We start from the raw sequence: 13,154 nt of genomic DNA on the forward strand, positions 1-13,154 counted from the left end.
TACATAAAACGGGGATAATCAATACCCATGGCCTTATGGATTTTAAAGGAGAAAACTCATCTAAAACATTTTTCACAGTACTTAACCTATAAAGATGCTAAAAATCCTTCCTTTTTTTCCATCCCTCCATTCCTCCTCCCTTTGTTCTTCCAACTTTTCCTCTTCTTATTACTCCCAGATTTGAGACCCTCATCCATCCCCAAACCTCAAACTCAGGCAGGGCATCCTGAGTACGGAATAGTAGTAAGCATCCTACACATGAGCCTCATACACGCTCCTTTAGCTCCCACTATCCTGTGTGCCCAGGACATTCTCCTTTTCCTCAAGAGGACAGAAAGCACTCCTAGTCCTTGGGCGGCCAACATGTGGAAGATGGGTCGGGGCGGCGGGGAGGGGGTCCAGTTCCTCCAGAGAATGGGGTCAGGCTCTATGCAAAGGCTAATTAAAAGGTTAGGCCTCATTTCTTGTATCTTCTAGGAGAGCTCACAGGGTGAGCAGGGGGGAGGCCAAGGCCTCCCGAAACAGCCTGCCAACTTTGTATTGCAGCTGCTCGCTGGAGAGCCGCTCCAGAGAACTGTTTGCTTTGGCCAGACAGGCTACACGGAAACAGTAGTAGGACAATGTTGGGGGAGTGGCGGGGACTGGGGCAGAGGGGGCCCTGTGCATTTTCAACAGGGAGAAAAGTTTTCTTTACAGGTGGTGTCAGGCCTCAGGCTGCCTCAAGGAGCCAGCTGTGACTTGGGTTCAAGATGCTGGCCTGTGGGGACATACGAGATGCTGCGGCTGAGCGTGGCGGGAAGAACAGCTGTGCCTGTTAGTGCAGAAGTGGGCAGTGTGCCGAATGCAAGTGAAGCAAGGGTCCAAGGAGAGCCAGACTTGGGCTTTTCTTCTTCTTCTTCTTCTTCTTCTTCTTCTTCTTCTTCTTCTTCTTCTTTTTTTTTTTCTGTCTGTCTCCATTTGGGTTGAGTTTTCATGGGATCGTGAAGTGTTTGTGGCTCGTGGGCCTATGTGTGCCCTCAACCCAAAGACAAGATGAACTTGAGCCCGAGGACGGAGGCAGCCTGGCCAGGAGATGGCACCGGTAATTGTGGCCGGCCTAATGGGAGCTTCCAGATCTCGTGCCTGCCATTTTTTCCCCTTTGTCTGCAATAATAAAATCAGATTTCTTGAACACCATGTGTCCTCCAAGTATGACGTGTTTTACATACATATTCTCATTCAGTCCTTTAAAGATAAACAAGGGCCGGCTACCCTAAAGCTCAAGATGTTCAGATAGGATGGTCCTTGCAGCTGAGATGAGGTCTGGGGCAAGTCCTGGGAGCCTGGCTGGGAGGCTGCCCCAGGCAGTGATAACCCCTTCGTGGCAAGTCTCAGAGCTTATCCAAGGACCACACAGGGCTGAGACCGAGGTGGGGTTGAAGATATTGTGCATGATACGACAAAGAGCCAAAGTCATGGTGAAGCCGAACGAAAGCGGGATAGCAGCATCCTCTCCTGACCCTGGGGAAAGGGAGATGGTGCTCCTGTATCTTGGAGCCAACCATGTAAGCCAACCATGATCTGCAAGAATAATCTGAGGTCCTTCCACACGGCTGGGGCCGAAGGAGAGAGACGGCTAAGCCTGGTGACAGAGGACAACCTCACGCCTACGGTTCCTTCAGGGGAACTGCTGAGGCTGATCTGAGTCTCCTGCTTCAGCATGGTGAGCAACTGTGAGAGGCCAGAATCTTCCACGTGAGCCCAAGCAACTGCAAAAACCCCAACGGAGCTTCCAGGCCCCCCAGATTGTGAAAGCTCCTTCCCTTGATAGAACCCAGTAGACTGTTCCTGGCCCCTTGGTCATGTACCTTGTTGCCCTTGGGGGCAAATAAATATCCAGGAAGGATTTGTCTGCTTATTCTGCTCTCTCGGAAGAATTCAAAACAGCTGGGAGGGGAAGCAGCCGCATTTGGCCGCGGGGATCGTCTGGGGGGGGGGAGCTCAGAATGAATAGGGGTGGAGTTAGAGAAAGGTTTGCCGCCCCACCATTTAAGGAGAACCCCAACCGAGTCTGCAGCCTCTTAACTTCCGGTCCCCAGAGTGGGTCCTTTCTGCCTGCCCAGTCACCAGCTGGTCACCGCAGAAGAGCTGACCACCCCCACCCTCTGTCCAGGGAGGAAGTTCGGACTTGCAGGCTCCAGCCCAGAGCCTGACCCCGGCCTGCTGCATGCCTGTGATCTTCTCCTCCCCCTCCTTCCTCTGGTCTGACTTTCTCCAGGTCCCAAGGAGGGGGTTCCAAAACCAAGAGGCTAACACACCCTTGGCAAGTGCAGGGAAGAGGGAAATGTGTTTGACACATGCTCACCCCGAGTGCACGGGAGGGCTCCCAGCAGGATACAATTAATGATCAAGGAGAAGGAGGGGATTGCAACAATATGGGGTTTTTTTTCTCCTCCCCGTATCCCTAGTTCCTGGGCTTTGGCAACAATTCGGGGTGGAGAGAAGAGCATCCTGAAGATCTGTAAATAAATCACTAGGGCACATTGGTCTCTGGGGGTAAACGGAAGGGGACTTGAGCTATGTTGCTCATCCTGCAGTGGAAATCCAAGGATTTCAGAAGAAAACTGGATTTTAAACTAGAAACCAGCTTAAAGCCATTGGGAAATTTTCCTCAGTCTTTTGAGGCGCTGGATTAATTTGGGGAAAAAAAGGAAAAAAATTCAGAAGGGAAGCAGGATAACCGAAGTTATTAGAAGCTTTAAACTTGGACTAAGTGGTCCGTGAGCATCTGAGTCTGATAGGAGGGCAGCATCAAAAATGGGAACAGGACCTACCTTTCCCCACCTTGACAAGCCAAATTTGGTTCCTGGACATCTGAAGACCCTAAAAAGCCAAAATCCTCCTCCCTTTGAGAAAAATCTGCTTCACAGTCACCAAATCACAAAGTGTGTTCTTAAGCGGTCAGGTAACAATGAGATAGAAGGAGTTATTGATACTGTGTGTGTTCTTCCCGCTGCTGAAGAAGCTCTGTGTGCACAGAAAGACTCCGGAATCCTCAGTGTCTTTCCTTCCACATCTAGCCCTAGGAAAGAGAGAAAGAAAGAAAGAAACAAAGGGGGAAAAAAAAAAAGAAGAAGAAGAAGAAAATGCTACTGATCAGAAACTGTTTAGGGGAAATCAGATTTAGGATGATCAGAATAACTCCATTTTGGTGGACCTGTTGGGAAAAATGTTAGCCGAGTGTGTTTTCCTGGGGAAGTCACACTTTGTGACAGGTGGCTGTCCCCATCAGCACCTGTATAATACCCCTTGTGATTCTCGACTGTCTAAAGTAGGGCAGACTTTAAAATCCCCATTATGTAAGGAAGAGAAGTAAAAACCCTGGAGAATTAGAATGACCTGAGCAAATTCCATAGCTTCCAAGCCTTGGGGTTAGGATCAGACACCACTGTTTTCCTTTTGCTCATCTGTTTTACTTTCTTCCAGTTTTCTTCCCCTTGACCACGACGGTCAGGAGTTGTGGGACCACCCATATGATTCCGTAAAGATAAAGTGGGCGGTGCTTGGAGGAGGCCAAGCCAGGAAGGTCTAGGGCCCCCGTCCTTCCCTCTCACTGCCTCTTCTCACATCTTCTCGGGACACACGGCTCTCCCGGAAGCTGGGTGTATCAGGTGCCCAGCTGCACACGCGGTAATCAGCAACTAGTACTCCGTGTCCATATTGAGGAAGTTGGGGAGAGAGAAATAGAGACCTTGGACGTTGCTCTCCGGTTTCTCTTCATGAGTGTCCTGCAGGTTCACCCATCTGCTCCTGGAAGGTTATTACCTATTGTTTATTTTATCTGAGGTAGCCCAGTAGGCTCCATGATCTTGCTCTGTGATCTTTCTTGGCACAATGCTAAAGCTAAAGTTGGAATATCTGGGTGTGGGCTCAACAGAGCTTGGGGCCAAGGCAACTTCCTTCAGGCCAAAAAAATATGGGAAATTTCAAAGACCAGCCCCGGGAGAGCCAGCTGTGGGTGAAAAGGCCCGTTTGGAAGTGCCCTGAGTAGAGCCCGACGTTGGGAATTGGAAAGCGACTCTTGACCAGTGCCAAGGAGAGCTCTCGTTTCTCATTCAGGCACAAGGTCCAGCTTGGCGAAAGGAAGTTGAAAGAGGCTTGTAAACGTTACCCTCCTCTAAAGGGCCTATCGCTGCTTCGTGGCTAGCCTGGGCCACGGTGGTGGGGTTAATGGAAGAATTCCACATTCCTTCCTGCCCATCCCTTTCTTTGCCCAATGGAGTCACATCTCCTCCTTTTCTCCACGTGTCACTAGTTGTCACAGAAAAACCTTCAACAAATATTAGCTCAACCTGGATCTGGCTGCAGCGGTACGTCTTGCTCCCAGTTTCATCCCAGGGTTTGGCCAGGCCTGCCCTTCAGTGCCTGGCACCCTGCAGAGATTTATAGAATTCCAGAACTGGAAGCCACTTGAAAGTTCTTATTGTTCTACCTCCACTCCTGGGAGCCAGGATGGAGCGCGGCATCCCCCGCTCCAGTCCCGGCCGCTTCTCCATCATCATTTTGTATCCTTTTCACCTCAGCCAGTATATAAAGAGCTATTTTAGGTGTCCCCGAGCTTCAAAACAGTGGAAGTTGAACAAAACTACTGTGGGTGGGACAAATCCTCCACCATAATCTTGGCCCTTGAAGTGAGGGCTGCTTGAATACAACGTGCTGTTTATGCAAATCCCATGCAAATCAGGGCAACTGGATTAACTGGGGAGAAAAAAAATCCCATGGTCTTTCTGAGCCTTCCCAGCACTCCATGTTGGCTTCAGAAAGGATGATTTTTTTTTTTTTTTTTTTAAGGCTGTTTTCTGTTAGAAACTTCTCCCCTGCACTGGTAGCCTCAGCCGGCCGGAGTTGGTCTCCCAACTTGGCTCTTTTTGTCTCCCTGGCCCATGTGTGAACAGGGAGGTTTGTTTTAAGTTCTGTCAACGGGCCCTTGTTGGAAGTTACCACACCTTAGCCAGGCTTGCCAAGGTCTCAGGAGGGGGTGAACGTGGGGCCAGTGGCTGGCAGGGCCCAGGGCATAAGGAGGACCTGGTCAAAACACATTTACTCAGGGTCAGGGTATCTCCCCATGACCCAGGCAGATGAAGAATCTTCTTTAGGGTGGGAATCTGACTGTTTGTAAGATCCTGGGGATCCTATTTGAAAACACAGTCCGTTGCCATTTGACATCCTTAGAGACACCAGCTCAACGACTCAGCTTGCATATTTATGCAGAACGAAATGCAAATGAGCCCATTGAACTCTTTGTCTATGTCCTGCCAAGCTGGGAACCTGGGTCTCCTGACAAACTCCACCTCCCTGCCTTTATCCGCTCCAGAAGAGTTTTTCTAATTAGGACATGGAGCCTCTGAAACTTCGCTTGTTCAGTGAAATTCAACTGTATAAATATGTTTACTGAACTCCTACTAAGTGCAAAGCACTGTTAGGCTTCTAGTGGAGTACAAAGAAGAAGAAAAATATCTAGTGATTGACCGTGAACTGCTCACTAGCTCCTTTAAGGAGATTTCCAGTCTCAGTTATTTTTCCCACTTAGTTATTCGTTCAGCCCATGTGTACTGAGCACCTACTATGTGCCGGTCTGTCAGCTCGGCACATAGAGCAAGCATAGGACGTTTCCTGCTCTCGTGAGCTCATGTCCCGAAACGGACGACACAGACAAAACGAGGTGGTAACAGGTGAAATAGCAAGATAATCACTGATGGTAATAAGGGCTAGGAAGAAAATGAACGAAGGTGATGTTTAATTAGGACAGAAATGTGCAATGGATCGGTTTGGTAAGACTTCATAACAGTTAGATCTTCTATCTAAGGGAGTTAAAAGCCGTGACAGAAATGGCAACGTGAAGCAGGCGTTTTTGCTTATTACCTGCATCCTCTTGTGCCTTAATTGGAATAATTATGTTCTATTAATTAAGGAATTCAATAAAGATTTATCGGGTGCCTTCTTGGCTCAGGAAGCGTTCTGGGCGCTGGAGATCCATTACGGGCTACAACCAGCTCGGCACCTGCTCTCATTGGTCACATCATGCAGACACTCAGCAGGGGCACAAGACACACAACATGCCTGAGGCAGGGGAGGGTCGATGTGGGCAAGTGGTGGTGGGCAGAAGGGGGCGGTAGGCGGCAGAGGGGGCATTGACATGAAGCGCAGCCCAGGTGCCAAGAACATCAGGAAGCAGGAGTAGAGGGTCTAATGGACTTGATGTGTTTGAGGGACAGCCCCTTGTGGCTGGTGTGGAGTCAGCAAGGGAGAAAGTGGAATGAGGCAAAATGGTCAAGGAAGGCAGAGGAAGAGCCTGGGCTGAGGCGAGAACTGATCATCAACGCAGCAGGAGACTCTTGGTAGATGACAAATAAGGGAGCAATTGGGTCTTATTTATAGTTTCGATCGGTGGTTGCTGAGCAGTGATTAGGCAGCAGGAGAGCAGAAGGGGAAGCTGGAGATACAGATGTTGCAGTCATTCAGGCAGGGGGCGGTGGCAGTTTTAATAAAGGGGACCATCCAGGGGCTGATATATAGGGAGCAAACTCAACCATACGTTGAAGGTCAAGCTCCCCTGCCCAGTAAATGGACTGGATTTGGGGCGTGGCAGAAATAGAAGATTTAAGAATGATCCCTAGGCTCCTGCCTTGAGCAGGTGGGTGAGTAGTGATGCGCTGTAGGCTCTGGGGAGGGTTAGGGGAGGAATGGTTGGAAGGGCATTAGGGGTGGTGCTTCAGACAGAAGGAGGGTTGAGATGCCTCTCGGGCATCCAATGGGAGATACTGAGAAGGCAGCTCACACATCGGTCCGAGCTCACAGAACACAGCTGATGTAGAGCCAGTATCTTTTTTTTTCTCTTACTCTGAAACACGTATTTCCCACCATTTCATAAAGATACTGGATGGAGTGAAGCGAGAGCTTCCCAGTCCCTTCCCAGAGGGACAGGAGAAGCTGAAAGAGGTGGACAAGGTGGGGCTGCTCCTGAGGGCTAAGGGCCTTGTGTACCACTTGAACTTTTCTGAGGCAGGAAGAGAAGAGCAAACTCTCAAAGCCTGCTCGCTGCCAGTATCCTGACCTTCCATGGATTTATCAGGCTTGCGTCACAGAGGTGACTTCCTGGAGACAAAGTGAGGAAATTCTAGTTATAATCTGGGGGAGTGCTTGGTGCCCCAGGTGTTCATTCCTGGGAGGGCCTGAAGTGAAGCCAGCCAGGAAGAAGGTGGCCCTGCCTTCTGGGCCAGAGCCACTCACGGCTTCGCAGATGAGAAGGGGCCTGGAGAGGAGCTGTGCTTGGACCAGAGGTACACCGTTCGGTTGTGGCAGGGCTGGGCCTCAGAACTGGGTCTCGCTTTGGTGGCCCACAATATTCCTCTATGTGGGGCCCAGCAGGAAGGTGCTGTCGAAGGCTGTGACGTAGGAGATGAGCGGGCTCTCAATACCCACCCTTTGGTCACACCTCCACACAGCCCTCGGATAGCTCACTGTTAGTAGCTAACGCCGCGGTCCAGAGCCTGGCTGGATCATTCACACACTGTTGTCGTCTAAGCGGATGACTCCATTCAACTCTCCTACAAATGCTCCTGAAGCATAACAACAAATCAGACCATTAGAAAACAAAGCAAAACAGAAGAAAAACACTGTCTCTGGAGGTGATTTCATTTGTAAAGCTAGAGGTATTGGTGAGGCTGTGGAAGTCTGTAGCTGACCTCTCCAAGGTTTGCCTTGTGTGTTGAGAAATTTCTTAAGATGGTCTAGTTTTACCTCTTGAGTTTTCTGGGTAAAATCTGGTTACACATGCAATTTAAAAAGAGCGAATACTAAATAGAATAATCAAGTGCAATGCGTGTAACTTGATTGGCTCCCCAGTGGGGTGACTGACCTTCCCAGTTTGCCTAGGATAGAATTAGGGGGGATGTTCCCCAGACTTTCAGTCCTAAAACTGGGACACATCCGGGCAAACCCGGACTCTAATTCCAGGTGAAAAGGAGAAACAAAAACTAAAACCATCCCCCAAACTAACAGCTCTAAAAGGCATTTGTAAGACAACTAGGGAACTTCAGTACGGGTTGGGTAGCAGGTAATGGATAGGCAACAGTGTGAGTTTTCCTTAGGTCCGCCAGTGTTATGTGGTTATGTAGGAGAAGAATGCCAACACTCTAGGCTTTTGAGAGGTGACGGGTTCTGAGGTCTGCAACTTGTCTTCAAATGGTCCAGGGACAAAACAAAAATAAAAAATCACACTCGCGTCATCGAGACAAAGCAAATGTGGTAAAAAAAAAAAAAAATTAGCAATTGCTGAGTCTAGGAACTACATAGATTCTCCCTGTATTATTCTTTCAAGTTTCCTGTCAGTTTCTACCAAAAAGTTGAGAAAAAGCTTTTGAGTGGAAAGGCTACTATAATTTCCTTTTAAAAAATGTAATTTCTTATATAAAGTTGTCCAAGTTGTAACTCAGCTCTTAGTCACAATTTGGTTGTAAAGATTGTTAGCTGCCAAGAGAATGCACATGGTCATATTTTAGTTAGCAAAGTCTTACTGACAGTCATCAGTCAAAAGTAGGGGGAGCTTAAGACAAACCTCCACCCAAGAAAGAAAATAAAAGGAAGGAAGGTGGAAAGATTTAGATGCCAGAAGACTAGGGGCGCCTGGGTGTCAGTTGGTTAAGCATCTGATTCTTGATTTCAGCTCAGATCATCATCTCAGGGTCATGAGGTGGAGCCCCATGTCCAGCTCCACACTCAGCGTGGGGTCTGCTTGAGATTGTCTCTCTCCCTCTGCCCCTTCAGCCCTGCTCTCTCTCTCTCTCTCTAAAACAAACAAAAAAACCCAGCAACTGCAATGCTTTTTAATGCCGGGCACTCAGTGGGAACTAAAAAAAAAACCAGAAAACACTAGCTAAAATATTTAATCAAGCTGAATGAATCTGAGAGTCACGAGAGAAGTGTTTGGCTTTGCTCGTCACAGAAAAACAGAGAAATATTCTTATTAATTCTCATGCAAAAGGTAAGATCCGCATGGGGACCCAGGAATTAAGTATTAGTAGAGAAGTTTCCAAATTATACCCATTTGGATGTTTCCTTAAAAAGTGGTACTAACTCTTTTTATCAGTCTTTTAAGCTGTTGAGTATCATTTCAATTTTAATTTTAAAAGATGAGAGGAGAGGGGCGCCTGGGCGGCTCAGTTGGTTAAGCATCCGACTCTTGGTTTTGGCTCAGGTCACGATCTCAGGGTCCTGGAATCGAACCCCGGGTCTGGCTCTGTGCTCAGCTTGGAGTCTGTTGAAGATTGTCTCCCTCTCCCTCTGCTCCTCCCCTGATTGCACTCCCTCCCCCTCTCTCTAAAATAAAATCTTTAAAAAAAAAAATAAAAGATGAGAGGAGAAAATATTCTGATCTTGTTTTCGGATAAAAATCAAGGGAGCCACAAAATTAATCTTGGTTTCCTTGGTCTGTGGACAATGTATGCAAGATATCAAGGTTCTCCTGGTAGTGTAATTTTGCAGCGCACGGGCAAAGAACTCCAGAGAGAGACAGGAGATGAATTTGGTTCAGTACTTGGGTTCAGGATCAGACAGATCTGCCAGGGAGCCTTAACTCTGTTTGTTCCCTGCCTATGTAATCTCAAAGCAGCCACTTAACCCTCCAAATGTCTGTTTGTTTATCTATAAAATGAGACAATAAGAGTATATCCTTCATAGGGGCGCCTGGGTGGCTCAGTTGGTTAAGCGACTGCCTTCGGCTCCGGTCATGATCCTGGAGTCCCGGGATCGAGTCCCGCATCGGGCTCCCTGCTCAGCGGGGAGTCTGCTTCTGCTTCTGACCCTCTCTCCTCTCGTGTTCTCTCTCTCGTTCTCAGATAAATAAATAAAATCTTTAAAAAAAAGTATATCCTTCTTAGTTTGTGAGGCTTAGAAGTGTCTGGGCAGGTGAACTAGCATCATGCCCAAAATACAGTAGCTTTCGATAAATATCCCCTGTTATTATGTCACTTACTACTAATAAGAAGGACATAGGCCTGATGAACTGGATTAAACTTTCAGCCCGAGACATATGTCTTTGCACAGAGTGATCTCACATGACAGAGAAGTTGACTAAATCTAGGAAAATGCATTTTGAGGATGACAATTCTATACCAATGTCTTTAGACCCATGCAGTGTTCTTCTGGGACTAGGACCTTGTTTAAATATTTGGCTTTAACTCCTAACACTTTTCCTTTCCTGAAACTGCATGCTCTCATTTAGAAGGACCTGAAAATGTCCACGGCCTTGGAATCTGGGGTTCAGGCCCGTGAATGAAGGGATGAGAATGCAGGGCCGAGCTGGGGGACAGCGCCGTGTGAGAACATCAGGAAGGTGAGGAGTACCTGGCCCCAAGCACTCACTCTGGAGGGCAGGTGAGCCAGAAAGGGCGCTGGGACCCTTTACGGCTTATAATAACCACTGCAGCTGTGCAAGCAGAGATCAAAGATCAAATCAAATTTCAAGCTGCAGGGACCTCAATCCGATCACCTGCAGAGGTCAGGGAAAGGAATTTTTCTTCCCTGAAGAGCCCCAAGATTGGCTGAATTCCCAACAGGGGGGTTTGGCAGTGCCTTGAAGGATCACATTACTGGCTACTGCCCAGAAGCAAGGGGACACAGCCTAGGGGTTGATGGGACCGGTGGGGCCACTCCATTGTTCCCAGGCAGAGTGCCTGCCAAGCAGAATGGAGAAACACAGAGAAAGCCCAGGACTTGGCATCCAGGGGCTCCAGCGTGGTCAGTGCTCAAAAGCCTCCTTTGGAGTGTCCACTCTCAAGGTAGGTCCCCAGAATGCTGATTGTTGACGCTCTTTTGGGTGCCGTGCTGGCCTCTGTCTCATCCTCCTTTGATGAGCCCATGCTGACATGGGACTTCTGCCAGAAGGAGGTTGGGCAGTGGACGGCGTGGCCATCTGCACTGTGCACGTCCCCCACCCCCCCACCCCAACGCACACAAAGGAAAGTCGCTGGAGCCCGGACGTTCAGGCCTGTGCCCAGTTGTGTGGATATTCGTTCAGTGTGCCCTGCTGGAGACCATGCCATCTGGTCCAAAGGAACACCCTGGCATCTCTGAACCGTCAGAGAGAAGCAGGAGGCCCCCCCCCCACCCCTACATTAGCTCTGAGAGGCTCCCTGGAACCTTCTGAACTGGGACCTCCAACCTCAGCTCTGGGTCTTTGCCTCTCCCACTCACACCTGAAGACATCCCCCATCGGGGAGAAATTAGGAAGATTTACTACAATGCTGGGGAGAGGGTTTCATTCGATGATAAATACAGAGAGACCAAAATTTAGTTCTTGAGAGATTTAATAGGTTCTTTAAAAAAAAAAAAATATTCCCCCAGTGGTATTTCAATGGTCTTTGGCAGCGGGTGTCCTTCAGAGTGAGAAGGAGGTGTTTGTAAGTCACGGGAGGGTGGGTAGAATGACATGCATCATCCAGTGAACCTGGAGAACCCAGTAAGGGTGAACTTGGCCGCTTGGACTGTGGATGCCAATCAAAGTGCTGTGTTGGGGGAAGGGGGAGGAAGTTTGTCACCCGTTTTAATATCAGAAATTCCTTTACGTGGGTGGTAACTGGGGAACAGCTGCAGGTAGCTGAATCACAGCCCAAATCCTTGCAAAAACGCTGGTGGGACCCCTGCCAACAACTGAGCAATGGCTTTTCAAGCTGGAAGGGAGCAAGTCGAACTAAGTAAGACAAGGGGGTTGGGGCGGGGGAGTGCATGGGGGTGGGGAAGCCAGTTTTTAAAAAGCTGAGTTTGGAAGCCGGTGCATATTTAATAGGATTAGAACACATGAGTTAGAGCTGAAAATTCTCAACCTGCCTCGTTAAACAGCCAGCCTGCAGGAAGGCCCAACTCTCCCTGCAATGGCAGGGAGGCGAGGGAGGGAGGGGAGTGAGACACCTGGGATTCTTCCAGGGGAGCCGAGGCCAAGGCTGCAGAGAGATTTTGGAAGTTCTTTTCTCCTATCCCCTCTGTGCAGCCCTGGGGCTTCCATCTGTCCCACTCGCGGGTCCATGAACACACCCAGTTTGTCAATAATGCCTTCGGATGCCCTGTCCCTGTTTGACTTGGCCTTGGCCAGTCCTGGGGGGAGGGAAGCATTTGCTTTCACCTCCTCGTGTGGGTGCGTGGGCCCAGCCTGGCCTCAGAGCTCTATTTAGATACTTGCTGGAGCTGTCTCGGATGCGGCTCTGGGTCTGGGGGTTTGGGGGCGTGGCAGGTGGTGGGAAAGAGTTCGAGTCAGCTGGGACATGCTCCTTCTAAATATGGATCCTCATTTGCTTGCCTGATGACTTCAGCCTGCAGGTTAGAGGGCTGTCTGGTCCCCAGTGCCTCGGCTGGAGAGCCCACGACGCCGGGAGTCATTTGGGTCCTCTCGGGCTTCGGGCTCTTGCGCTAATGCGGTGAGCCCCTTCTGATAGCCCCTCTCAAGCCCCGAGCTTCTTTTTCCCCTCACTTTCTGACAGAGGCCAGAAGTCATCTGAGCCTTTCCTATGGTGGCTTTCAGTACCACTGAAAGGAGAAACAAGGCCCAGCCTTGCTGCAAATGCTCATGGGAGACACTCTGCAGATCATGTCTCGAGGGTCAAGGGTCACAGCCACAGCCATGTGTGGGTGACTAAGGACCACTGGGTACTTCCTGTGATGGCGCCCGGACTTGTCTAAACCGTCCAAACCGTCCTCGCGCTCGTCACGGTAGCCCAGGTACTACGTACAGCAGTCAAAAGAAAGACAGCCTCTCTGAAAAGAACTACCAGAAGTTCCTGAGGCTTAGCTACACGAATCTTGCCCTTCCTTGGTTCTTCAGGCTACAGACAATCGTCTTCCTCGTGTTCTGAAGTGGAGAGAGATTCCTCAGTCTTGCCTACAAGCCCAGAAGGTGTTTCCTCTATCTAGCCCTTAAATGTAGGTGGAGGCTAAAGCCTCTAGATGGAGAACCCACATGTGAGGCTTAGACAGGGTTGGGTTCGTGCTCCGGCCACCACTTACTAACTGTGCCATCTTGGCAGCGGTGCTGAACTCTCTAAACCTCGGTGTCTTTGATCTAAAAGAGGCCAAAGATAGGATCCTATGGAAAAAGCACCACCACCACCACCACCACCACCTGC

Source organism: Callorhinus ursinus, unplaced genomic scaffold (genome assembly GCF_003265705.2).
Source record: "Callorhinus ursinus isolate GAN/ISIS: 27379988/994484 unplaced genomic scaffold, GSC_fseal_2.0 scaffold50, whole genome shotgun sequence".
NCBI classification, from domain to species: domain Eukaryota; kingdom Metazoa; phylum Chordata; class Mammalia; order Carnivora; family Otariidae; genus Callorhinus; species Callorhinus ursinus.